We start from the raw sequence: 27,594 nt of genomic DNA, 5'->3' as shown, positions 1-27,594 counted from the left end.
GCTGGAGGCGACAACGGCGGTGATGAGGAGGTGGGGGCGCCGGGGCGGCTTATAAAGGTCGGGGGGCGCTTCTTGCGGGAGGGGCGGCGAAGGGGAGTCCGAGTCGGACTCTCTCGGCGATGGCGGCGGCGAGGACTCCTCCCGCCCGGGAGGAAGGTGGCTGCCGGGCCTTTGGCCCAGTCGGGCCAGGAAGACTTTTTTTTAAATAAATTTCTCCCATAGAAAAATCCTAATAAAATATAAAAAAATTCTAAAAATACCAGAAACAATTTTCATCGTTCAAACCTAATATTTAGGACAAGGTGAACATTTCTCTGGCCTAAAATGCAATTTTAAAAAATGCATATTTTTCTAATTCAAATAAAATAGCAAATAAAATACGAATAAAAATAATAATTTGATTTTAAAATTTCTTCTCCAATATTCCTCTCGTTTGAAGAAGTCATTTTATCTTCTCTTTGTTATTTTTAGTATTGGAAATAATTGGAGAGAAAAAATATAAAAATCAAATCGATCCTCTTCATATTTGAGAAAATTCAAATACGAAAATTTGTGAAATCTCCAACTCTCTCCTTGGGTTCTTGAGTTGCTTAAGATTTCTAGGATCACAACGAAAATGCAAATAAAATATGATATGGATATGATGACCTATGTATCACATCCAAATTGAAAATTGGGATGTTACAAACCTACCCCCCTTAAGGTGAATCACGCCCTCGAGATTCGGGTTGGCTAGAAAAAAAGTGCGGGTGGTCTTTCCGTAGGTCTTCTTCTCGCTCCCAGGTGGCTTCCTCCTCGGTATGGTGGCTCCACTAAACTTTGCAGAACTTGATAACCTTGCCGCGTGTAACTCGGCTGGCAAACTCGAGAATCTTGACGGGTTTCTCCTCATAAGTTAGGTCACTATCCAACTGAATTGCTTCTAGGGGCACTATATCTCTCAAAGGAATATCGGCCATCTCAGCATGCACTTCTTCAACTGGGAAACATGAAAGACATCATGAACTCCTGACAATCCTTCGGGTAACTCCAACTTGTAGGCCACTTCTCCCATACGCTCCAAAACTCGGTATGGTCCTACAAATCTCGGGGCTAACTTTCCTTAACTCCAAATTGTTTAACTCCTCGGAGTGGTGACACACGAAGATATGCTCTGCCTCCAATTTCATAGACTACCTCCTTGCGTTTAGTATCGGCATAACTTCTTCTGCCTGTACTGAGCTACCTTCAGTCTATCACGAATCAACTTAACCTTCTCTTCAGACTCCTTGATTAAATCTGGTCCAAAAAACTGACGGTCTCCAACTTCATCCCACATTAACGGTGTCCTGCACCTTCTTCCATACAAAGCTTCGAAAGGGGCCATCTTCAAACTAGCCTGATAACTGTTGTTGTATGAGAAATCTGCGTAAGGCAAATAATCATCCCAACTAGATCCATAATCTAGCGCACAAGCTCTCAACATGTCTTCCAGAATCTGGTTTACTCTCTAGGTCTGTCCATCTGTCTGTGGATGAAAGGCAGTACTGAACTCTAGCTTGGTACCCAAAGTCTGGTGCAGCTGATTCCAAAACTTCAAGGTAAACTGTGTTCCTCTATCTGATACGATGGTCCTCGGAACTCCATGCAGACATACGATCCTGGTCATATATATCTTAGCCAACTTCGCGCTCGTGTAGGTGATTTTCACTGGGATAAAGTGGGCCACTTTGGTCAAGTGATCAACTACTACCCAGATAGAGTCATATCCCGATCATGTCCTGGGTAATCCGGTGATGAAATCCATGCCAAGTTTGTCCCACTTCCATTCGGGTATCGGCATAGGCTGTAGTAATCCTGCTGGCTTCTGATGTTCTGCCTTCACTCTCTGACATACATCACATACTGCTACATACTCGGCAATGTCCTTCTTCATACCTGTCCACCAGAAACATTCCTTCAAATCCAAATACATTTTGGTGTTTCCGAGGTGAATCGAGTATGGCGAGTCATGAGCCTCCTGAAGTATTAACTTCCTGATCTCCGCATTATTGGGCACATATACACGATCCTCAAACCATAAAGTTTCGTGCTCATCCTCACGAAAACCCTTGGCTTTTCCTTTGCTCATCTTCTCCTTTATCTTAGCAATTTCCTTATCATCTTCCTGAGCGTCTCAAATCCTTCCCAATAATGTGGACTGAACCTCCATTGCTGCAACAAAGCCTCTTGGAACTATCTCCAAACGAAGTTCCTTGAGATCGTTGACTAACTCCTGCACCAATCCTCCGCTTACGAGGGTATTGACATAACTCTTGTGGCTCAAAGCATCTGCTACAACATTGGCCTTTCCGGGATGATAATGCAGCATCATATCGTAATCCTTTATGAGCTCCAACCATCTCCTCTGCCTGAGATTTAGCTCCTTCTGTGTGAAAATATACTTCAAACTCTTATGGTCCGTGTATACATCACAACGGTTTCCAATAAGAAAATGTCTCCAAGTCTTGAGTGCATGCACTACGGCTGCTAACTCCAAATCATGCGTGGCCTAATTCAACTCATGAGGTCAAAGCTGACGTGAGGCATATGAAACAACTCTTTCGTCTTGCATAAGCACACCTCCAAGTCCCAGGCGTGAAGCGTCGCAACGAACATGGAAATCCTTGCGTATATCCGGAAGAATTAACAATGGGGCTATAACCTGTCAGATCCCGGGTTCCGAAAAAACCCTCAAGGTTCGAACACTGGGGTGCGCGCGGAGATTTCCTCCCTACCGATCTATGCCCTAGCTCGCTAAGATCTCGCGGACGAACTCGACGAACTCGCAACACAAAGACACAAGATTTATACTGGTTCGGGCCACCGTTGTGGTGTAATACCCTACTTCAGTGTGGTGGTGATGGATTGCCTCTTGGGCTGATGATGAACAGTACAAGGGGAAGAACAGCCTCCTGAGGTTGAGGTGTTCTTGTGCTCTGCGGACTTGTGGGTGTGTGGATCCAGTCCAAGATGAGTTGCCCCCACTATGGTGGCTAGTTCTACTTATATAGACCCTGGTGCTCTCCCCAAATATTGAGCGGGAAGGGAGCCAACAACGGCCAATTTGAAAGGGGATAGTTAGTACAGCTTATCCTGACAAAAGCGGTCTTCGCCTGCAAAAGGCTCTGGTGATGATGCCGTCTCGGGCTCCATGGTGACCTCCGTCCTGCCGTCCGGCTCGTCTTGGTATCGTTGCACTGATATGGAAACCTTTGCTTGATGCATCGGTACTCCGCACCTGCGCTTGCCTCCTTACCATCAAAGAGGAAACAAGGACATTGCGCGCGCTGGCACCCGCCTGGCGCCCGCCTGATCTTGATCGTCATGGCTCACGTCACGAGAGCCTCGCGAGGTTTGCCCTGCCTTGACTTCTCCGCTCCTCGCGAGGCAGCCTGGTGAGGCCGCTCCGGAGGAGGTCTTGCATTGTCCACCTCGCAAGGCTTGGCCCCTCGCAAGGGTCTTGAATGTCTCATTGATGAAGTTGGGCCGTACAGACCTGCAGCACAGCCACGTCGTGGGCCGCAGGCAGGCAAGTCTGGGGACCCCCGTTCCCAGAATGCCGACATAACCAAACATTTCTTTAATTCCTGAAAACTGGCCTCACATTCCTCGGTCCATTTGAACTTGGTATCCTTCTTCAACAACTCCGTCATGGGTTTCCCAATCTTGGAAAAGTTCTCAATGAATCTCCTATAATATCCTGCAAGTCCCAGAAAACTGTGGATCTCTCCAACTGAGGTGGGTGCCAACCACTCAGTGACAAACTGAACCTTGGTAGGGTCTACTGCTATACCTTCTCCTGATATAACATGACCAAGAAATCCAACTTCCTTCAACCAAAACTCACATTTGCTGAACTTGGCGTATAGCTTATGTTCCCTGAGCTTCTCGAGAACTGAGCACAAATGCTCCTTGTGTTCCTCTTCATTCTTCGGATATACCAATATATCATCAATGAACACCACAACAAACTTATCCAAGAACTCCATGAACACCTTATTCATCATACTCATGAAATAGGCAGGGGCCTTGGTCAATCCAAAAGACATAACGATGTACTCATATAGCCCATACCTTGTGGTAACAGCCGTCTTGGGTATGTACTATTCTCGGATCTTCAGCTGGTGGTATCCTGATCGAAGATCGATCTTGGAGAATACTTTAGCTCCCTGCAGCTGGTCAAACAAATCGTTGATCATCGGTAGTGGGTACTTGTTCTTGATCGTCACTTCATTCAATGCACGATAATCAACAACCATTCTCAAGGATCCATCCTTCTTCTCAACTAAGAGCACTGGGGCTCCCCACGGCGATGAACTTGGTCGAATGTAACCTTTCTCCAATAACTCCTTAATCTGCTTCTTGATCTCCTCCAGATCATTCACGGGCATCCGATACGGTCTCTTAGATATTCGCCCGGTGCCTGGCAACAGCTCTATCAAAAACTCTATATCCCGATCTGGCAGCATGCCTGGTAATTCCTCTAGAAACTATATCCCGATCCGGCGGCATGCCTGGTAATTCCTCTAGAAATACATCCGGGTAATCCTTCACAACAGGCACTTCCTCCTGAACAACTCCTGAGAGTGAATTTACTTGAGTCCTCCTTGGCGCATGTCGGTACACATACTTGATCCGTTTACCCTCCGGGGTAGTGAGTAGAATTGACTTACTAGCACAATCGATATTTCCTCCATACATTGATAGCCAATCCATGCCTAGTATCACATCCAATCCTTGTGACTCCAAAATTATCAGGTCTGAGGGGAAAACATGCCTACCTATGGTGAATGCCATCTGTTAGGTTTAGAGGGGTGAGAATAGAATAGAGTGAGGTCTATAGAGAAATCACTACCCATATGCACATGAGATAAACACATTCATGTCACACCACTCAATTCAAACAAGGGCATACAAACGATCTAACTACCGTTATAAAATACTCAGACTATTACTATATACATGGGGGAATACTACTGATAATTTGGTGGTCGACTAGAAATTTTGATCGGTGGAAGATTCCATGATATCCGCTCCAGCTTCGTCTACATAATCATCATCACTATCGGGGTCGGAGTCGGTGTCGTCGATGATGATTTAGTCTTCTGGGTGGTTGTCCTCCTCTGGCGCGGGATCTCCCATGAATATTCCTAGCTTCTTCTTCAGGTCTTCATTCTTCTCAAGTAGTACTGAAATTTCCTCTTCATATCCATCACGTGTAGACTTGAGTTCCTCTTCTAGCTCCAGGTTCCTGGTCATCACCTTCTTCATGTCGATCATGCTGGCGCACCTCTGGTTCTCCTGATGATGAATGTGTTGGTTTAACTCCTGGATGTAGGCTGCAATGGATTTATCCTTCCTAATGCAAATCATCTCCCATTGCTCATCTCGGCGTCTACATATCTGGTAGATGATGTCCTTAAGATCCTTGTGGTATACCTGCCAATGCGTCCCATGGCGATGTGGGCTGCCATGCTCTTTCCTAGACTCCAGGTTGGTGCATCAAAAGAAAACTCTATGGGCTCCGTAACTGGCGCGAACGTCCTTCCTAGAACATGAACTCGAATCATCCAGCGCTCCTCTTATGGTAAAGTGGCGGTGTACATCCCGGTGAAGCTTGGTATTCCGATGTTCAAGTACCTAGTGGCTTCCTTCAAGTGTCGTCCAAAAGGTGTGTACTCATCCGGTTGAGCAAACTTGTTCCTTGGGTCCGCCATCTATAGAGTAGAAAATGGAGAAGAGTCAGAAATGAGTAGAGAAGAATGTCCTAAGGCTTTTCTTAGTGGTCGCATCCTACAGTCAGCGTGTGCTCTGGTACCATCTTGTAGCGATCCGACCTCAGACGGTCAAATCACTATGCATAAGTGTCATCCCTCGATCGGTAATGATAACACACACAGTACTTGAGGATTTATAACAGAGTTCAATCACACACTTATTACATCGAATGTCTCAAAGAGAGAACTTATTACAATAATATGGCTTAAGGCCATCTAAATAAGATAACAACGGAAGCTTCGAAGATAAATGAGTCCATCAACTCCAACGGCATAGCTGAGTGCACGACAACGACCTAGCGCACCTTACTTTTTGTCTGAAAACTCTACAACATAATACGTTGCAGCCTGTGTAGGTCAGCACATGGAATATGCTGGCAAGACAACACTATAGAGAAATGAACAAATAACAAATAACAACTAACACTACATGCATATATGGCTGGTGGAGGCTCTATGGTTATCATTTGCATAAAGCTAATTTTTCCCTACAACAAAGGAATATATTTTACATAACTACAAAGTTTGTTGAAAACATTGAGCAGGTTCCTCCAACTCAATCCCGAAATAATAATTATAACCCAACAAATTAATTAAGTAGAGTGATGAGATCAAATCAATAATTCAAGTACCAGATACTCAAGATGTCCATAACCGGGGACACGGCTAACCATGATTAGTCTATACACTCTATAGAGGTTTGCGCACTTTTCCCCACAAGACTCGATCTCCTCCATTGAATTTTTCGCATTGCATGGTGTTTGAGAAACGGATGACTGAGACACAGTCTTTCGGAAGAGGTCCCCTTAACCGATAGAAAGGCCGGTACACCTACAATCCCCTACATTTACTAGCCCATCATGGAAAGGATTCCAACAGCTTACTCAACTATGCGAGAGCCCATAATGGCTTGTGGCTGCACACGGAAGTTTCTAGCATGAATAATCTTATGATCCCTTTGAGCCTAGGTGGCGAACCATAGGATGATCACACGGGTACTCTGGGATATCCTAGGACAACGCTGGATTGCTCCAGGTGCCCAGACAACCACTGGGTGCTCCAGGGTACCTCTACCAATCCACCCAAAAGTGAGTTAAAGTAGAAACCTTAAGTTAAACCTTAGTTAACAATAACTCTCACATCTTTCATGGATTCTCTCAAACCAAAACCACGTCTACGAGCATAGCATAGCAATATAAGCATAACGTAGTAACTCCCCAGGGTTTGATGTAAGACAATAGGTTCTACCTCATTAACTACTTCCCAATAACCACAAGTTAATCAGATCCTAACCATGCAGTGTTTTTGGATTGAAGCTAATGCATAAAAACTGGGTAATAAAGGGGTATGATCAAAGTGTTACTTGCCTTGCTGACGATCTGAAAACCCTAGTGACTCGTAGTAGCAAGCCTCGCACTCCGGAAACTCTATCATGAACAAACATTAGCACACATAAGCACTCAATCATAAGATGCATGGGTAAAACTCAAGAGAAAAGATCAAAACTAAAAATTCAACTGAAGAGCTTCGATTTGCAAAAAGAATCACTCGAATCAGAGCTACGAAACTCAAACCACGATCAAAAGAAGTACGAATTCAAATCTGCTTGAAACCAAATTTTAATTTGTCAAAATCATGTTCAAGTTGATTATCTGGAAAGAGGCGAACAAGACAAAGATTTTGGCATTGGTTTCACTGGATTTGGACAAACGAGCAAAAAGTAGCGAGGGTTTGAAGTTCAGGGACTAATCTGTGATAAAAGTATTCGCGGATAGGTCCTTGGCCGAAAATTAAAACTAAAAAGAAAAATCTGTCGGACGAACGTCCGCTAACATAACTAAACGAACGAAAATAGTTCGTTAAAACAATCAAACCGATGAACGTTCGCTAAATAACGTAAAACCTAAAAAAGTCGATCTTAAATAAAAAACGAACTTAACAAAAAAAACCGGGCGGGTTTTCTTTCGCTTTTACCGGTTCAGTCAAAAGAAACCGGCGGCGGTGGCGTCATTCTCCGGCGGCGGCGGGGCGCGGCAGTGGGAGGCGGGGCGGCATGCGACGCGAGTAGGCAGCGCGCAGGCGGCAGCGACGGCTGCGGCGAGCGGCAAGTGGCGGCGGCTGCAGCTGCTGCTACTGGAGGCGGCGACGGCGGTGACGAGGAGGTGGGGGGGCAAGGCGGCTTATAAAGGCCGGTGGACGCTTCTTGTGGGAGGGGACGGCGAAGGGAAGTCCGAGCGGGACTCCCTCGGCGATGGCGACGGCGAGGACTCCTCCCGCCCGGGAGGAAGGCGGCGCGGGGCTCCTGGGCCGGCTCGGCTGGGCCTTTGGTCCAGTCGGGCGAGGAAGACTTTTTTTAATAAATTTTGCCCGAGGAAAAATCCTAATAAAATATAAAAAAATTCTAAAAATACCAGAAACAATTTTCACCGTCCAAACCTAATATTTAGGACAAGGTGAACATTTCTGTGGCCTAAAATGCAATTTTCAAAAATGCATATTTTTCTAATTCAAATAAAATAGCAAATAAAACATGAATAAAAATAATAATATGATTTTAAAATTTCTTCTCCAATATCCCTCTCGTTTGAAGAAGTCATTTTATCTTCTGTGTGTTATTTTTAGTATTGGAAATAATTGGAGAGAAAAATTATAAAAATCAAATTGATCCTCTTTTCAAATTTGAGAAAATTCAAATATGAAAATTTGTGAAATCTCCAACTCTCTCCTTGGGTCCCTGAGTTGCTTAAGATTTCTAGGATCACAACCAAAATGCAAATAAAATATGATATGCATATGATGACCTATGTATAACATCCAAATTGAAAATTAGGATGTTACAACACACCTGTTAGTATCAATTTGCTATCATCCAAACACTGTCGCTATGCTGTTGCAGTTATATTTAGCTTCCTCATAAAATGTTCAATTTGTTATTTATAGTACATGACTAAGAACTTGTAGCATTGTTGCAGTTAATTATAGCTTCTGAAGTTTCAGAATTTGGTTGTTGTCTCAGTAGCAATTAATTCATTTGCACATTGATCTTTTTGAGAAGGTATGTCATAATTAACCTGTTTCTTCAGTTTATCAAAATATGTATTTGGTGATTTTCTATGTTGCTAGAAACCCATTCCCCCTACAATTGTTATAGATCTAGTTTTAAATATTATAGGATGAACGAAAGTGTTCTTACCTGGAGTGGTTGATCAAGAGTGGACATAGTCTTTGAAGATGTGCCTAGCAAAGCTCTGGAGCATGCATGAGGAAGAGAACAGAAGTAGGCTTAGAGGAAGTGTTGTCAACGCTGAAGAATATTTGAAGATGCAGGATAAAAAGAGGAAGTTGGAGAATGAGCTCAGATTTTTTTAAATTAGACTTTGCTAAGATGGTGTTGGCGAAGGAGGAGGCACTTTCACAGTTGGCCAGTGCAAAACCGGTTCTTATTGAACTGAAAGCAGAGGTGGATAAGATGAGCCTGGATGATCTCGATTAGGGAAATGAATATATTGTTCTAATATTGTTCTTATGAAGGCGAACTAGCTATATGATGTACTGTGTTGTTTTTAGGTTGCTATCGTACTGTGATGTTAAAATATATTTATGTGCCTGATATGAAATTGGCATATAGCTGTATGATATGAAATGTGAATTTGTGTTATACTGGAATTATTAATTATAAACAAATAAACCTGCTAAATGGGTCATGGAACTTTGCAAACGTTTCCAGCAGTAAAAGTGCTTCTGATGGATAGCCCGATGTCATACAGTTTTCTTCATCAAATCGTTTGTGATGTAGTTGAATAAAGCAAAAGGTTAACAGAGGCATAGCATGTCTGATAGTTACACCAATCACACACGAGGCTATACATAAAACTGTGTGGGATGTATATACGAACGGAATCGTTTTCCCTGGATTTACTGTGTGGGATGTACAGACGGACGGAAACGTTTTCCCTAGATTGACTGTATGGGATGTCCATAAGAACAGAAACGTTTTGCCTGGATTAACTATGTGGAATGTACATAAAAACAGAAACGTTTGTTTGGTAATGACAGTGTGGGATGTACTTACGACCGGAACCGATTGGGCTTGTATAATCGTATTTTATCGCTGGCCCGTCGCAGACGACCTCATTTTGCCGAGCATGTGTGCCAGGAGGGCCTATCCCCGACGGTTTCTGGCTCTGTGGGAAGGACCCCCCTATCGCAGTCACTCACTTTGCAACGGTTCAAAATGATGTCGTAGAAAATGGTTAAAAACAGTTTGTATAGCACCTCGATGTACCAGTGTTAGTTCAATGAGCTATATGTTGTTATGAATTACCAAAACCACCCGGGGATGAGTTGCACTTTCAATCTCCCCGTTTTTGGTAATTGATGACAACATATAGATCAAAGCTTCCACTAATGATAAGATGAATGAAATACATCGTTGCTTTGAGAAGTATGTGATTAGCAAGATCTCCCCCTAAATTTGTGCATTATTTAAAATTTGCGTTTGAATGCAAATGCACAATCGATTAGGATCATGGGTCACTCTTCCATGTCACATACATCTTGGTGGAGCGCTCAAAATTATAAGAATTAAGTAACATGCACTCATCACCAAAGATACAAGTGATTGATCATGCACAAACATTCACAGATATAGCCATGCAAGCACACATTAAGCATAATATGATCAAACACATGATCCCATAAGTATCTCACAAGTATAACACAAATTGTAGCATAGGAAGCAACAACCAATCAACCAAAGTAGCAAGAGTATCAAGGGAAATAAAACCAACAAAAGGCAAAAGGCACTCTCTCTCTCGAAGCCTTTAATCTATACACTTGTCTCCCCCTTTGGCAACAAGTTACGAAAGCATATAGTGATATACGACACTCTAAGCACGATCTCCGGGAGCTCCTGAAGGGGTCTTCGGGCTTGTCGCTCCAGTATGCGTAGACGACGTGGAGAGGAGTCCATCTGCAAATGCCTCCGCTGGAGTCTGTGGAGCTGGAGGAGTTGACACTGGAGGGGCAACTATGGCAATGGCTGCAGGAGATGAGATGGTAGTTCTGGAGTCTGCAACTGGCACAGCTGATGATCTTTGTGCCCTTGCACTCTCTAGAATGTATCTATTGTGGGTCTAGGATCATTGTCCACAGCATCATCCCTTAACTTCTCCACAATGGTCTGAATCTCTGTGACCTTCACATCAAGGTCATGTATCTTTGTCTCAATGATCCTTTCAAGACTCTCCTGATTCCGAGACAAGGTGGCCAAGCTTTTCTCCATACTCACGGTACCCTCAAGCAGATAACTGAGTTGATCTTGCTTGGTCTTGAGATTCACCACTGAAGCATCGGGAGCACTTGATGCCTTTGCAGCCTTGGCTCTCTCAATCTTCTCTTGGGCTTCAGCACAAGTAGGATGTAAATCATCCATGGCAACCTCGTTGTCCTCAAAGTCTGGCCTCAGGGGTAGATGCTCTCTGTCCAGCAGATATGTCCCAATTCCCACCTTGGAGTTGATCAATGTTTGGATGTGTGGGGCATATCCACAAGACCTCCTCTGGTCGGTTGCTGTCCTCTTGACTATCTCAACTATCAAGCTCATGACTTTGAACTTCTAAGGGACATCAAACAAATTAGCAAGTTGATGGAGTGACCATGTATCATCCTGTGATCTCCAAACTTGGGCAACAGAGTATGCCTCAAGCTGGTGTTCATTGTGGTCAAACCAGCAAGCAGATAATAGATAGACCCTAGCTTTTGTGTCTCCAAAGCTGCATGAGGTACGGGCTTGTACATGTTGGCCATAGAGTTGTGATCCTTCCTAGGCTTGCCATACACATCAAGATCATCTTCACTTTCCTTGGGAGTATTGATTAGCTTGGCCCACTCAGAGATTGATGACTGATATCTGGTGCCCTCAGTCATCCACACTATCTTACTATCAGGGTAGAAGTGGGCAGTGGAGTAGAACCGCATGATCATCTCATCGTTCCAGTTTGTCAATTTCTGACCAACGAACTTATCAACTCCATTCATCCTGAGGCTCTCATGCACATGGGGAAAATAATCTTCATTGTCATCAATGTATTCCAATCAACCCATTTCATGTCAGAAACTATGGGCTTCTTGTCCAACAAGACAGTCTCATAGAAGTCCTGCGGCTCTCTGGTATGAAAATGATAGTCCACAGCAGTCCTTCTCCTTGTGTCATATGGATCATTTACCTCCATACTCTCAGATCATGATCCTTGCTCAACTTCATGTTTTCTGCCACAGGATGATCATCATTATGATCTGGGATCTTGGGCTTCAGTTTCCTGAGCACTAGTGGCTCATCATTTTCCTAAGCCTCAGGCATTGGGGCCTTGTTCTTATCTGCAGCTGAGATATTCCTTGTTGATCTCTTTGGAGTAGCTGAGTTGGGTGATTGAGATGGAGTTGTGGGCTTGGCGGCAGACTTGGGCTTTGAAGGAGCAGCACCAGTCTTGATAGCATCTGCCATCAGCTTTTGTGTCTAGGCAGGTGGTGCAGAAGGTTCTTCTTCCTCCTCATCCCTCATCATGGATGGTCTTCCAATCACTCTGGCAATGGTCTTTCTGACCCTTTCCTTCCTCTTCTTTCCACCAGTAGCAACTTCTTCCTCTCTGAGCTCAAGTGTAAACTGCATTGTCTCTTGAAGCTCTGGCTTTGGACATTGGAGTCCTCTTTGCAGGACCCTTTTTAGAAAGGCCTGGCTTGGTAGCAGTAGCAGTGCCATATTCCTTCTTGAGCACCTTTTTCTTGGAGGTCACTTCCTCCTCAATCACAAAGTCTTCATCCTCACTGTCAGAATGTCTCTTCTTTCTTTGCCTAGTAGCTGCCTTAGGCAAGTTGCTGGGAGTGCTTCTGCTTCCCTCATCATAGCTACTAGAGGGACTAGTGCCCTGACTGAGATTGACTTGCTCTCCAGACTTAATCTGGCTGTCACTGGCTTCTGACATAGCTGCAACTGACCCTGTGAATAGATGGGTGTGGTTAGAGTAGATGAGCATCACAAAATACAGCTGGTTTTTCCAAAAAATTGAGACAAAAACTAAACTTCAGTTTTCCGCAGAAAGCATTTCGGAGCTACCGATTTGATGATCTTGGTGACACCAAAGCACTAACAGAGTCTAAACATGAAGTTTTGGTCAGACCGTGACGCAGTTCGTTGACTCCGAGATGCTAGGGTTTCACAGAGAAAGTGCTTTCGGTCTCAAGATTAGTACACTTCATTCATACCGAGTTGTACTTAGTGCAATGGCTAGAGACAATCAGTGTGACCGAAACCATCAATTCGGTCGATCCGAGATGAGTTCGGCGGGAACCTAACCCTAAGTTTTTGCATCAAATCTATTCTAGAGGAAATCTTTTCTGGATAGGATGATTTCATATGTGGGAAGAATACATGCATTGTACTTTGTGCAAGAATCAGAGTCAAGAGATAGAACAAAGTGGTCGAATCTGTACCCTAACTCTGTGACGGTTCACTACGGCGGCAACAATGATGAAGAAACCCGTTGACGGCGGCGGAGACCAACGGCAGAGGCGCTCTAGCGGAGACGGCGACGATCCAGAGACCAAGGGGTGGCGGTGCTGGGGCGTGAGCTCTTGCGGTTTGAAGGATTTTTCAACCGTACGGGTACGCGAGGTATATATACCCAGGCGCTATCGGTGGCGCCGAGTGGAACGTCTCGGTGGCACTGAGATGCAAAACTACTAGCAGTTGCTGCAACTCGGTGAGACCGAATCGTTCTAGTCGGTGGCACCGAGATGAAAACCTTGATCAAGTTAATGATTTCAGTGAGACCGAGTTGGATGAGTTGGTCTGACCGAAAATCACTAAGAGGTTTTGGAAGTTAGCCCTTTACAGATCAGTGGCTCCGAGTGCTCCTCACTCGGAGGGTCCGAAAATGACTTGTTCAAATTTTGTGATGTAGCATGAATAGAGTTTGAGAAGAGAACAAACATAGACAGCTAGAGGGAGTACTTAGGCATTCTTGTCCATCCATTTGGAAAAAGAAAAACCAAACAATCAAAACTACAAATGGATGTTCTCAAATGGAGAAAATTATGCAACCAACATGCTCACACAATAAGATAGCAAATAAAACATGTGGCAGAGCATGCACATACATTCTAGCATCTATCAAGCAATTGGCGATGACTAGGTCTTCTATATATGAGTATATTGACTTAGGAGTCAAATGAGAACACTTGATCATAGGTGATACTCTTCGTTTAAGCACAAGTGGGGTTACCACTTTTACGTTAAGCATTGTCGTGTTCACACCATTAGAGTTGCTTTAGCTCAATTTTTAGAGCAAAGCTCCCCCTAGATGGGATATCACCCCCTAAGAGGGATGAACTAACCTTGGGTTTGTCGATGTTGAAGATGTGGATGCTCAATGTTGATGTAGATCATTTGGAGCAATCCATTGGAGTGTTGCACTTTCAATTGCTACATGGGTTAGTCCCACAAGGATCATACAAGGATATCTATAGACATAGAGTGAAACACACATATGATGATGTCCATGAAAGCATTAGGTTACCTTCTCCCTTGTCTTGCCAACAAGAGGGTTTGTGACTCCTTGAACTAATGCAAGATATGAAAGTTGATTGCATAAGTTCTCGCAAAAATGAATATGAGTGAAGAATGTTGGCAGAGTCACCCTCAAGAACTCTCTAGTTCTTCTTCGTTGGGATTCACATCAACTTGATGGGAATCCTTGGAGTTGTAGTCGTACTTGATGAAGTAGAACTTGATGTAGTTTGGGATATTGATATTCTTCCCACTCAACTCCATTGGCATTGAACTTTTGTTCAAAACCAACACCTTGATTCTTCCGGTGCCTTCCTTGCCTGCGTACAATTTCCTCAAATTGCTTACTTCCAGCAAGGCTCTTGGAAACACCTTTCTCTATAATTCCCTTCAATAAGCTATTTTTTGCCCAAGTGTAACTTGGCTAAGAGAATTATTAGTGGAATCAAGAGAACTACTAGAAGCAACCATATTGGATTTAACATGGTTATTGTTACTACTAGAGGAAGAATATTTCCTGTTCTTATTGCTAGATTTTACTTGTGGCATATAATTAGACAAGAGGAGACGTTTGGCAAGATAAGAAGAACTCTTCTTTCGAAGATCATCATTGATAGATTTTAGGAACTCATGCCCTTGCTCTAAATTTAGCTTCTCGAAGCATAGCTTTTAATGAGTCTTTAGGAGCTCTCTATGATCCTCTAGAGTTGTTTCATGGGCTAACTTAAGAGTGTTTAGTTCTTTAGTTAGACGCTCAATCTCCTTCTTATCATTGTCACTCGTTTCATCTTGATTAGCATGAATACTAGCAATTTCATCATAGTTTTCATCACTAGTGTTGTCAACAAGTAAATCACCATCACCTAGCAAATCATCTTCATCACTATTGAAATCAACATACTCGGGGTGTGATACCTTAGGGCCTTTAGCCATGAAGCATCTTCCAATTCCTTCAGTTGGTGAGTCAAATATGTCGTAGGAGTTGGATGACACAAGTGCAAGACCGGCAACACCTTCATCTTGAGTATATTCGGAGTCAGAGTAATATCTTCTCTCAGAGTAGTTGTCGGAGTCGGAACCGGATACCCATTCACCAACGTGAGCTTGATGTCTTCGTCTTGTGTAGCTCTTTGATGACTTGTCCTTCCTTTCCGAATCGTTGCTTCTACGTGAGGGTCTTCGTTCATAACGATAGTCTCTACTCCTTCTCTCTCTTGGTGGTGATTCATCTCTTCTACTTCTCCTTTTTGGTGATTCTTCTCTTTTCTTGTAGGGAGCCGTACACTCATTGGAGTAGTGTCCGGGTCTTCCATACTTGTAGCAATTACGATCACGACTAGAAGATCTTTTGTCATTTCTTGACTTGGAGGTTCTCTCTTTGCTTCTATTCTTGTAGAACTTGTTGAAGTTCTTCACCATTAAGATCTATTCTTCATTGTAGACTTGTTTCTCACTTGATGTTGTAGGAGTATCACTTGAAGCTTTGTAAGCACCGCTTGACTTTTTGTGGAGCTCTTCCTTATCCTTGAGTGGCATCTCATGAGCAACAGTTCTACCAATGACTTCCGTGGGCTTGAGATCTTTGTAATTGGGCATCATTTGGATCAAGGTGCACACGGTATCATATTTTCCATCCAAGGCTATTAGGATATTCTTGATGATGAATTTTTCGGTCATGTCTTCACTTCCTAAGCCAGCAATCTCATTTGTGATGAGAGCAAGCCTAGAGTACATCTCAGCGACTCCTTCACCATCCTTCATCTTGAACTTGTCGAGTTGACTTTGAAGCACATCCAATTTGGATTCCTTGAGGGACTCGGTACCTTCATGCATATCAACCAAAGTATCCCAAATTTCCTTTGCATTCTCAAGGTGGCTGATTTTGTTGAATTCTTTGGGGCACAATCGATTGAAGAGAATGTCGCAAGCTTAAGCATTGTATTGCAACATCTTCATTTCTTCCGCGGATGCTTCATGACCTGGTTATTTTCCATCCTGGAAGAAATCACCTTGCAAGCCAATGCGCACAATAGCCCAAACGGTGGGGTTATGACTAAGATTATGCATTTTCATCTTGTGCTTCCAACTAGCAAAATTTTACCATCAAAGTAAGGACCTCTACGGTGGTAATTTTCCTCGCTAAACGCTATACTGTCCTAGGTTGTGAAAGCAAGGCTATGATCACCAAAGCAATGGACATCAAGGCAAATGGAGACTAAAGCTCTAATACCACTTGTAGGATCAAAAGTAGGTCTAGAGGGGGGGTGATTAGACTACTTGACCAAATAAAAATCTAACCTTTTCCCAATTTTAGTTGTGGGCAGATTTTAGCAATTAGCACAAGTCAAGTAATCAACCTACACATGTAATTCTAAGAGTGTAGCAGCGGAAAGTAAAACATTGCATATGATGGTGAATGGAGGGGTTTGGAGAGAGCAAATGAAATGATGACACAGAGATTTTTGGCGAGGTTCCGATAGGTGGTGCTATTGCACATCCACCTTGATGGAGACTTCAACCGACGAAGGGAAACGGTTGCGCGAGTCCACAGAGGGCTCCACCCACGAAGGGTCCACGAAGAAGAAACCTTGTCTATCCCACCATGGCCATCGCCCATGAAAGACTTGCCTCACTCGGGTAGATCTTCATGAAGTAGGTGATCTCCTTGCCCTTACAAACTTCTTGGTTCAACTCGACAATCTTGTCGGAGGCTCCGAAGTGACACCTAACCAATCTAGGAGATACCACTCCCTAAAAGGTAATAGATGTTGTGTTGATGATGAACTCCTTGCTCTTGTGCTTCAAATGATAGTCTCCCCAACACTCAACTCTGTCTCACATATTTGGATATGGTGGAAAGATGATTTGTGTGGTAAGGAACTTGGGGAAGGCTAGAAATCAAGATTGTTGTGGTAGGACTGGAATGTCTTGATCTCAACACATGAGTAGGTGGTTTTCTCTCAGAAAATGTATGTTGGAAGTGTAGGCACGTTCTAATGGCTCTCTCTCGTATGGAGAAGGGGGTGGAGGGGTAAATATAGCCTCCACACAAAATCCAACCCTTGCACACATTTGACCCAACTCGGTCAGACCGAATAGAAGAACTCGGTGAGACCAATTCAGTTCAAAATGTGAACATTAGGAATCTCGCTGGGACCGACTGAAACAACTCGGTGGGACTGATGTGCTAGTGCTTAGGGCAAACATCAACTCGGTGAGACCAAAGTGAAGCAATAAGGCAACAGAGAAGATGTCAATCCAACTCGGTGTGACCGATCACAATTTTGGTGAGACCGAAATAATTGCAATAGGCAACACAGAGTTTGCAAGGCCATCTCGGTGAGATTGAGATCCGTATCAGTGTGACCGAAGTGTTAGGGTTTCTGGCAGTGGCTATGTCACATGATCTCGGTGGCGCCGGATAGGAAATTTTGGTTTGGACGAGTTTGACTTTGGGTTTTGGACATATTTGGAATGAGAAAGTGGTTGAGGGCTTTGGAGCAATATCACTAAGCATTTTGAGCAAGTAGACCATTATGCAACACCTCATCCCCTTTTAATAGTATTGGCTTTCCTATGGACTCAATGTGATCTTGGATCACTTAAAAATAAATGAAGAGTCTTGACTTTTGCCAATATGTGTCCTTAGCATTTTGAGGGGTCCACTTCTCTAGTCCATGCCATGCCATTCATTGAACTTTCTGAAATATTAAACTTGAATGGATATTAGTTCAATGAGCTATATGTTGTTATGAATTACCAAAACCACCCGGGGGATTAGTTGCACTTTCAGATTTCCCCTTGCCGAACCACAAAGGGCCCATGGCCCCATAGGTGATCGTGTCAACGCACGACACGGTGGCACAACCGGCCATGCGAGGCGGGAACAAGCGGTCCCACCAGCGCTGGTTTGGGTGGCTGGAGCAAAAATATCACATATTGAAGAATCAGCATGGCTGCTGGATTAACATCCAACGGTCAGTGCTGCTAAAATCATTTGTGGACTAAGTTGACAAAGCCTTGCGTACACGTCAACCTAATAGACCCACAAGTCAGCCCCCAAATCTGTCGCAAACAACATACTGCCCAAAATTTTGAGCTAGATTCAAATTAATTAAAAAATTAAATATACCATAATTTAAAATCCAATGAAATTTTAGCCGCACAAAAACAATGAAATTTAAAATATCAAAATCCGAAAGAAAAAAAGTAATTTCGAACTAATTTTCTGTTTGCCGTATTTTTTGAATTTATAGCCCATTTCTTATTACTTATAGCCCATTTTATGGGCAAGCCGAACGCATGCCTCCTCGTCTTGAAAGATTTCTGGCCCAGCAGGGCGTAGAAAAGCAAGTAGGCCTCCGTTGGGTATTCTACAAAAGAACAAAATAGCTAGGCTAGCCGTTTTCAGAAAGAAAAAAACTGGGTTGGTCATGTGGTAAAAAATGAAATATAAGCCTGGGCTAGACGGGCCACAGCCCCCGCACAACCTAGTTGATACCCTGCTCCGTCCTGAAAAAAACTGCAAGGGCTACTGGGTCACGGGTGTCAGCTGCTCCTTATGCAGTTATCTCGCTTATTGACTACGTTGATAGTGGCGTGTGACCCAGGTGTCAGGAAACCATCAGGAGGAACCATGTTTTTCTTGTAATATAGGAGGCAGTTGCTTGCATATTGCCATGATCCTGGTGGGTCCCTGCTGTCATCCTCATCCTGTACAATCATCTCCTTATTCCTCTCGGTTATTGACCATGTTGACAACACTGGAGGGAGGCATCGTGGTGAGCGAACAAGATGGAGGACGATGGTGATGCCTCAGACGGGAACGAAAAGTAGCCGGGGAAGATGTGCCTGAGTTTTAGGGTGCAATGTGGCCATGATGCATGCGTGACAGCACAACCAGTCGTGGGAGGCGGGAGCAGGCGGTCCCACCAGTGTTGGTTTGGCTTTGGCGGCTGGAGGAAGAAGAGACTGAAGAAACATGACAGACATTGAATGTCAATCCAACAGTCAAGGTTGGCACAGTCGTTCGTCGACTAAGCTGACACCACCTAGCATACTTTTTTATAGGAAGAAAAGAAAAATGGGCTCATTCGCCAGATAACATTCCCGAATCTGCCACCGTTTGATGTTGCGTCGCAACTAAAACTACCAGGAAAATGCGTTCGTTTGCCTCCTTCTCCCAAGGAACGTTCGCCAGATAACATTCCCGAAAATCAAAGAATCAAACTGCCACCGTTTGATCAACGTCCAGATTCATCAGTTCATGCTAATGTTCTTGCTCAGGTAGAACAACTCCATTTTGGATCTTTCCAGGTCACGCCACCAATTGCGGTAACTGATCAACCTATTTCCTTATTGGACAAATATCTCCAATTAGCGAGATTAGAGGAATCAGAAATCCCGGTCTTTCTCCGTTTGGGCACCTTTAATTGCAGAATCAACGTGTCATATCCCACTCTCCCGCAAGGTTTCCTTTCCTCGGCATTCAAATATGCACCGGCCCACGAGCATTGGCCCCCGATACTCTCGGCCCAACATAAGGCAGATTTGGCCAAGGCCACATACATAGATGCGGAGATTTTGGATTTATCAGCTAATTGGGAAAATTTGTGTGGAAGATGCCTTCAATGGGGTCACAAAAAGATAGCCTGCCAAGCCAGGATTATTTGCATTAATTGCTCCGCACCTGACCATAAGGTAAGCCTCTTCCCATTACATGCTAATCAGCCGTCCCATTTGAGCTCGGAACCCACAAGTCTTGGGGATCATATCAATCAACCAGGCTCTTCAATGCCTACTACTTTTACCAAATCCACAACTACCAAACCTTCGACCACCGTCCGATGCACTGGCTGTGGCTTCTATGGACACGTGGCACGATCTTGCTTTAAACGCCGCAGAGAGAGGCAATGGAAATGGGTGCCCAAAAAATCAACTCTTTCCAATCCTACCCCTCACGTTCCAACTTCTGCCTCGAATACTGATACGACCCTGCTCTGCTCTATCACCAGACCACAGTCACCACCCTCGCTCCCACCTTCGCTCCCCCTCTCCACCATGGTGAACTACCCCTTGAACCCTGTGCCGTTCCTGCCGCCGGGCTTCGCCGTTGAGCCGGGGCCAGCAGATCGCATCGTCCGGAGCAGGATGGTGGTCGGTCCGATTCCTCCTTTGAATCACGACTACCTTGCCATTGCTGAAGCCAGACAGTATGTTCCTCTGCATCGCCGGGCTGCCATCCGCACTGCTATCCAAGGTTTGCTCCATGAAGCCCAACTTTTCACCACTGAGTCTAGTGATCATCCATTGGGCATTGGGATTTTGGATTTGCGGATTCCTTGCTCAGAGACACTGCTGTAGCCACCCCTCTGGAACTAGAGGAAGAAGACCTACTCATTACTTTTGTACCGCATCATGAGGCTCTTAATAGGTGCACTACTTCTTTTGGTCCTGAGATCTGGATGATGTATTTTGGTTTCCCCTATGACTATCAAACAGATTACTATATTAACAAGCCTTTAGGGGGATTTGGATCTTTGGTGTCTTGGTATAATCCTCGTCGGCATAGAAGGTTCATGTTGATCAAAGCTAGAGTGATCAGTTTGCGGCTAGTCCCTAAGAGTTTTGTGGTGTGGCAACTGGGAGAAGCACGGGATTGCTGGACTGTCCAAATCACTATCTTGCGTAGCAATGATTGGAATGCGCTCCTTCCTGAAGTTCCACCTGCTGGCGAAGAACCACCACCTCCTGACAGCAACCCACATCCACAGTTTGGTCCAGAGCTCACCGCGGAACAACTTTATCAGCATCATGTGCATAATTGGCTTGTTCAGAATGCAGCTCCGGCCAATGGTGGTCAGCAAGGCAACAATGGATGGGGTGAATGGCAGGAGCAACTAGCACCGCCTGTTGTCCACATGCCACCATATCTGATGAATTTTCAAGCTTGGCTAGCCGCGCAGGGCCTGACAGTGCAACATGGGCTGGTACCTGAGAACAACCTGGAGGATAGTGCTACTCAGGCCTGGAATGATTTGATCACAGTCTCTGATGAGGTCAGTTCGGATCACTCGGAGTCTGCTTTTTCAATGGTGATTGTGGACACCCCAGCACATCAGGAGTCAGTGCCAGTTGTGCCTGCTGAATTTCTTTCCGTTACTGTTGAAATGCATAATGAAGGATGCGCTTCGGTCTCTCTACCCATGGAGAAATGCTAATGAATATTTTACTTGCAGACCCAATTCCCCGCCAACTGCTCAACAATGCTCTGTTTTCAGCAATTCACCCTATCCTGGCCGCTTGGGGACCTTGGAGTAGTGGCTACGGACTGAGATCTGCCAACTTGCAGGTAGAAATACAAGTTTCTGTTGACTCGGAGGGGCTGCAGTTCAGACACATGCCCTCCTCGGTAACCAATCCAACCATTGGCTCTTCTGTGATCATCACAGAGCTGAATGAGCCCTCATTTGAGGTGGAGCAACTGACTCTGGAAACAACACCTGCTATGCTACTCTTACCTGCTGCCCCCCAGCTCTACCCCGCCAGAATTCCCAGTGCAGACTGCTGAGATTACAGTCACTCAGCATGAGGATCTGCAGCTGGCTGCATATGCAATCATGCAGTCTGAAGATGTTCAGACAACTGAAACTGTTGCTGTTCAGTCTGACGAACAGATATTCTCCACCAGTACTGAAGTGATGTCTGAATCCTTCTCTTCTGACATGGACACATTGAGCAGTGTGATGTCTGAGCCCACCCTGATTTCAGAGAGCTCCACCATGAACCTCAGCATTCAGAAGCAGCGCAAAGGGAAAATGTCAGTGCCCATTGATACAGCCAATTTCCGACGCAGCAACAGGTCCACCAAGTATGATGGCTTTCGGGTCCCACAGCCTACTGATTCCCGCCAGCAGAAATCCAAGGTTAAACCTCGTATGATCCCCGCAGCCGCGGCTGATGCTACACAGCGCACTCCTGATGAACAGGCCTCTGAAGTCCAGGATCTTGCTGTCCCACCTCCGACTCCACTCGCTACTATGCAAGCAGTGGGCACACAACTGTGCGCCATCCCAGCTGAGGAGCTGTCGCATGCAGCTCTTACCAAGGGGCCCGAGGACTCCACCTCCTCCGCCTAATCTATTTGTGAGCTCTTTTATTTACTTTTGAGTCGATGGTACTTTTGCAGAGTTGGAATGTGCTCTATTGGAATATTCGCGGTCTTAATTCCCCCGATAAACATTTAGCTCTTTCAAATGCGATCAATGCTAGTGGATGCGCCGTTATTTGTCTTCAGGAGTCCAAAATGCCTTCTTTTGATGCAGCCATGCTCAAGGCTTTATGCCCTCGACGTTTTGATATGTTTGCTTTTATTCCGTCGCAAGGAGCTTCAGGCGGCATCATAACGATCTGGAATAGTAGTATGTTCACGGGCGATGTCTTTTTAACTGAACCTTTTGCTCTGGGCATAGAATTCACTTCCACTCGATCATCCCATCGGTGGAAATTGATTAATGTGTACGGCCTGTGCCAGGGTGAACAACGCGGCAAGTTTACTCAATGGCTCTTTGACATTGGTATCCCATCTTCTCAAGATTGGCTCATTCTTGGGGATTTTAATTACATTCGATCGCCTGATAATTGTAGCAAACCTGGTGGTAATGTGCATGATATGTTCATATATAATTATTTCATCCGACAACAGATGCTCACGGAAATTCCTATCAAAGGTAGAAGCTATAGCTGGTCAAACATGCAACAAAACCCACTGCTTGAGCAACTTGGCTGGGTTTTCACCTCTCTAAATTGGACCGCCTCCTTCCCAATACGATTGTCAATCCACTTGGCAGACCGGTTTCAGATCATATTCCATGCTCGGTGGTTATCCAGACCATGATTCCTAAAAGAAAAATCTTCAGGTATGAAACATATTGGATCGCGCCCCTGGGTTTATGGACGTCGTAGGGCAGGCTTGGAACAAACTTATCCGCCATGGGAAAAATTCGAATGCTGCGTCCAGACTATGTCAAAAGCTCAAGTCTGTTCGTCGTGCCCTCTCCCAGTGGAGTAAAAAGATCTCCCGCCTCAAAGTTGCCATTGAAAACACCAACAAAGGCATCCTAGAATTGGACTCCATTGCAAACCGCCGAAGTCTCACGATACCTGAGAGGAACTTCCTGGCCATCCTTAAAAAACACCTCCTCCGGCTTTTGCAATACCAGAAGGAATATTGGAAAAAAATGATGCACTATCAGATGGATTCAGTTTGGCGATGAAAATTCAAAGTTCTTTCAACCAGTGGCAACAGAACGATACAGAAGAAATCGCATCTCCACCCTAAAAACGACGGATGGTACGACTGTTGATGACCATGTGGGCAAAGAGTCAATTCTTTTTTAGACTTTCAAAGATCGCCTAGGGAAATCCAATCCTCAACCTATGCGATTCAACCTGTCCAAGCTGTTTAGATCACAGGTGGATTTTGATAGTTTCACCACTCCTTTCGCACATGCAGAAATAGACGCAGTTATCAAGGAAATGCCGGCTGATCGCGCACCTGGGCCTGACGGTTTCAACGGTGCTTTTTTAAAAGCGTGTTGGCCGATCATCAAAACAAACTTTTATCAGCTTTGTGAAGAATTCCACTCGGGTAATCTGAACTTGGAAAGTCTCAATTATGGATTCATCAATCTGATATCTAAGGAAAAATGCCCCATAGAATGTTAATGATTATAGACCCATCTTGCTGCTTAACTGTTGTCTCAAGATGATCACCAAAATCCTTGCCAATAGACTCCATAAAATCATCCTTCAAATCGTCCATCGCAACCAATATGGCTTCCTACATTTAGATCCATACATGACTGCCTGGCCTGAGCCTTCGAATACATCCACCAATGTCATGCTTCCAAACGAGAAATTATATTGTTGAAGTTGGATTTTGCCAAGGCCTTCGACACTATAGAACACTCAGCTATGTTGCAAATTATGAAGAAAATGGGATTTAACAAGCAATGGCTCCAACGGATAGAATGCATCTTTGCCTCTGGGAAATCTTCGGTTCTTCTCAATGGGACTCTGGGTCGCCAATTCCAATGTAAATGTGGAGTCTGACAAGGTGATCCTCTGTCACCTTTGATTTTCGTGCTAGCCGCTGATTTACTCCAAATGGGAATTAATGATGCTCTGGCTAATAATCTCTTGCAACACCCGATCCCACCCACATCCGATGAGAATTACCCTGTCATTCAATACGTGGATGACACCATCATTGTCATGCCGGCATGCCAGGAGCAAGTCATTCACATGAAGCAGATTCTGACCGATTATGCTATCTCAATCGGGCTCAAAATCAATTTCCATAAGTCAACTATGATTCCGATCAACACCCCCCACGACAAATGCAAAACCCTCGCGGACCTATTTGGATGCACCATTGCCAGCATGCCATTCACCTATCTAGGACTGCCACTTGGCACGACCAAACCGACGGTTCTTGTTATGGCCCCTGTGGTTTGCAAGGCTGAACGCAGAATTACCGCAGCTATGTCTCTGATGTCGTATGCAGGAAAATTGGCTCTAGTGAACTCCCTCATCACGGCACTTGCGATCTATCCCATGGGAACCCTCAGACTCCCCCATAAGATACTAGAACAGCTGGATAAAATCAGAAGGCATTGCCTATGGAAAAAGAAGATAGAGTTTGGGGAGAAATGTACCCCCTGGCTGCGTGGGACATGATCTGTCATCCCAAGAAATGCGGTGGTCTTGGGGTGCTAAATCTTCGTATCCAAAATGATGCCCTTCTGCTCAAGATGCTACACAAGTTCTACAACCGTCACGACATTCCATGGGTGAACCTAGTTTGGCACACATACTATAATGGCATTGTCCCGCACGCAACTGAACCCTCTGGATCATTCTGGTGGAAAGACCTCATCAAGCTCATGTCTACCTACCGTGGCGTTACAACTGTCCAAATCAACTATGGCTCTACGGCTCTGTTTTGGAAGGACATGTGGAATGAATCTATCTACACCACATCCTCCCCACGAGCATTCTCCTTCGCTACCAATGAAGATATTTCAGTTCGGGATTTCCTAGCAACCACTGACTTGGCTACAACCTTTCACCTACCGCTCTCCATGCAAGCCCATGAGGAGCTGCGACAGATTCAACAGGAGGTCTCTCATATCACCCTGTGTGACTCAAGTGATAAATGGATTTGTGCATGGGGAGCCCAGACATTCAAAACCTCTGCCTACTACACTTTTGTCTTCCGGGACGTGCAGGCCCATGATTGGTTTAAATGGCTTTGGAAGGCCAAATCAATCCCCAAAATCAAGGTGTTTGGATGGTTCTTGCTATCTGACCGACTCAACACACACAATATGCTGAGCAGGCGCCACTACAATATTGGTGACAACCTCGCGTGCCTTCTTTGCAACCAGCACACCGAGGAGACTGTGGAACACCTGTTCTTTGGCTGCACCTTTAGTAGATCATGCTGGCATCTCTTGGGTATTCACTGGCCGGCGCAGGGTAACACGCTGGATATGATCTCACACCTAAAGATGAGGCATGGGCGCAAAATGATCATGGACATTTTTTTGGTGGCTGCCTGGAGTCTCTGGAAGGAATGCAACAACAACTACTTTCGACATGTGACCCCACCGGTTGCCTCCTGGAGAACACGTTTCAAAAAGGATTGTCCTGATATTAGCCATAGGCTACCACTACATAAGAAACACTTAGTGGCCACGATTATTGATACTATTATCTTGCCATCTCCCCCATGTAACCCCCCCCCTTGTAAATACCATGTAACACCACCACCCCTTTTAATATATATGCAGTAGGAAACTCTCCTACTATCCCAATTTTCAAAAAAAAACAAGCTAGTGTAACAGTAAAGAGATGTTGCTGAGTTTTAGAAAAAAGAGAGACGTACTCCTGTAGCTAGTTTAAATCCAAACCTAGACTAAGACTATATATAGTGCTATGCTATTCTGCAGGTAATGAAACTGACATATGCAACGTTCGCTTCTCCTATTCTCCAGTTACTCTTCCTAGCATCAGACTCTCCGGCCGCAGCAACCATGTCCGCTGGCTCGTCCACCTACTCTTCAGCAGGCAATGGAGGCAACAACTAGATGTACGCCAAGTCGCGACCCGTTCGACCGCCTGTGGATCTCATCACACCCCCATCGGCACCCTCACCGCGGCTGGTTGCTCATCGCAACCCGATGTCGTTGTTGTGGTGCCACTACTGGAAATCACGCAGAGTCATCCGTCCCGTCTCAACTACAATCCTCAACCCTGGTCGAGTCTTCTACAAATGCCCAAATCATGGGGTAATAATATGTTAAGTTGTTCGTCTGCTTTCAGTTTCTCATCTTTTTAATAGCTTGGTTGATGATCTTTGAATTTGATTCGTGCAGAAAAGGGAAGATTCATGTGATTTGCATTTCTGGGAAGTTGCTAATGTGGGGGAATCGAACTACGCTGATTATTTGGTTAGCCAAGGAATCCCAATACTAACATGTTTGGGTGTTGTACAAGTAATTGAAGGAACGGCAGAAGAGGAATATGAAGTGAGAAGGTTACAAATGCAGTTGATCTGATCATGGCCAAGCAACAGCTGTTGAACGACCTTGGCAGCAATGATGAGATGAAAGAGCTTGTGAAGATAATGGGCAAGATCGTTGAGCTCTGTAGGACGATTGTCTCTTTATTTGTAGTGTATGTAGCACTCGTGATGTATCCAGTGGCTATGGCATGAGCACTTTGCTGAAACTAGTAATGAATGAAATCTGTTTAGCAGGCTGGACGTAGTGCTATGAACGTCTAATGATTTCTATTAATAGAAATTGGGGGTATCCCCTTTTCCTCAAAAATAAATAAATAGCAAAGGCCCTTTGCTAATAAATAAATAAATTAGCAGCGGCCCTGTTGGGTCAGCTTTGTTCCCATTGGAAGACATAGATCAAATTGCAGTCCAGCAACAAACTATGTCATCAAATATAAGTTTCATAGCCAAATATGAGTACAACTAAACAACAATGTCATCATGTTTTAGTCGTCATACAATCACCAAATACAAATAAACATACATAATAAGTGATGTTCTCACAGCAAAATACTAAACAACAACTTCATCAGGTTATAGTTGTCATAGCAAACACAATTTCACGTAGTAGATAAAAAGTCTTCTTCTCATAGGCAAATACG

The sequence above is a fragment of the Triticum aestivum genome, chromosome 2D (assembly GCF_018294505.1).
Source record: "Triticum aestivum cultivar Chinese Spring chromosome 2D, IWGSC CS RefSeq v2.1, whole genome shotgun sequence".
NCBI classification, from domain to species: Eukaryota; Viridiplantae; Streptophyta; class Magnoliopsida; order Poales; family Poaceae; genus Triticum; species Triticum aestivum.
Note: the sequence above shows the minus strand (reverse complement) of the source record.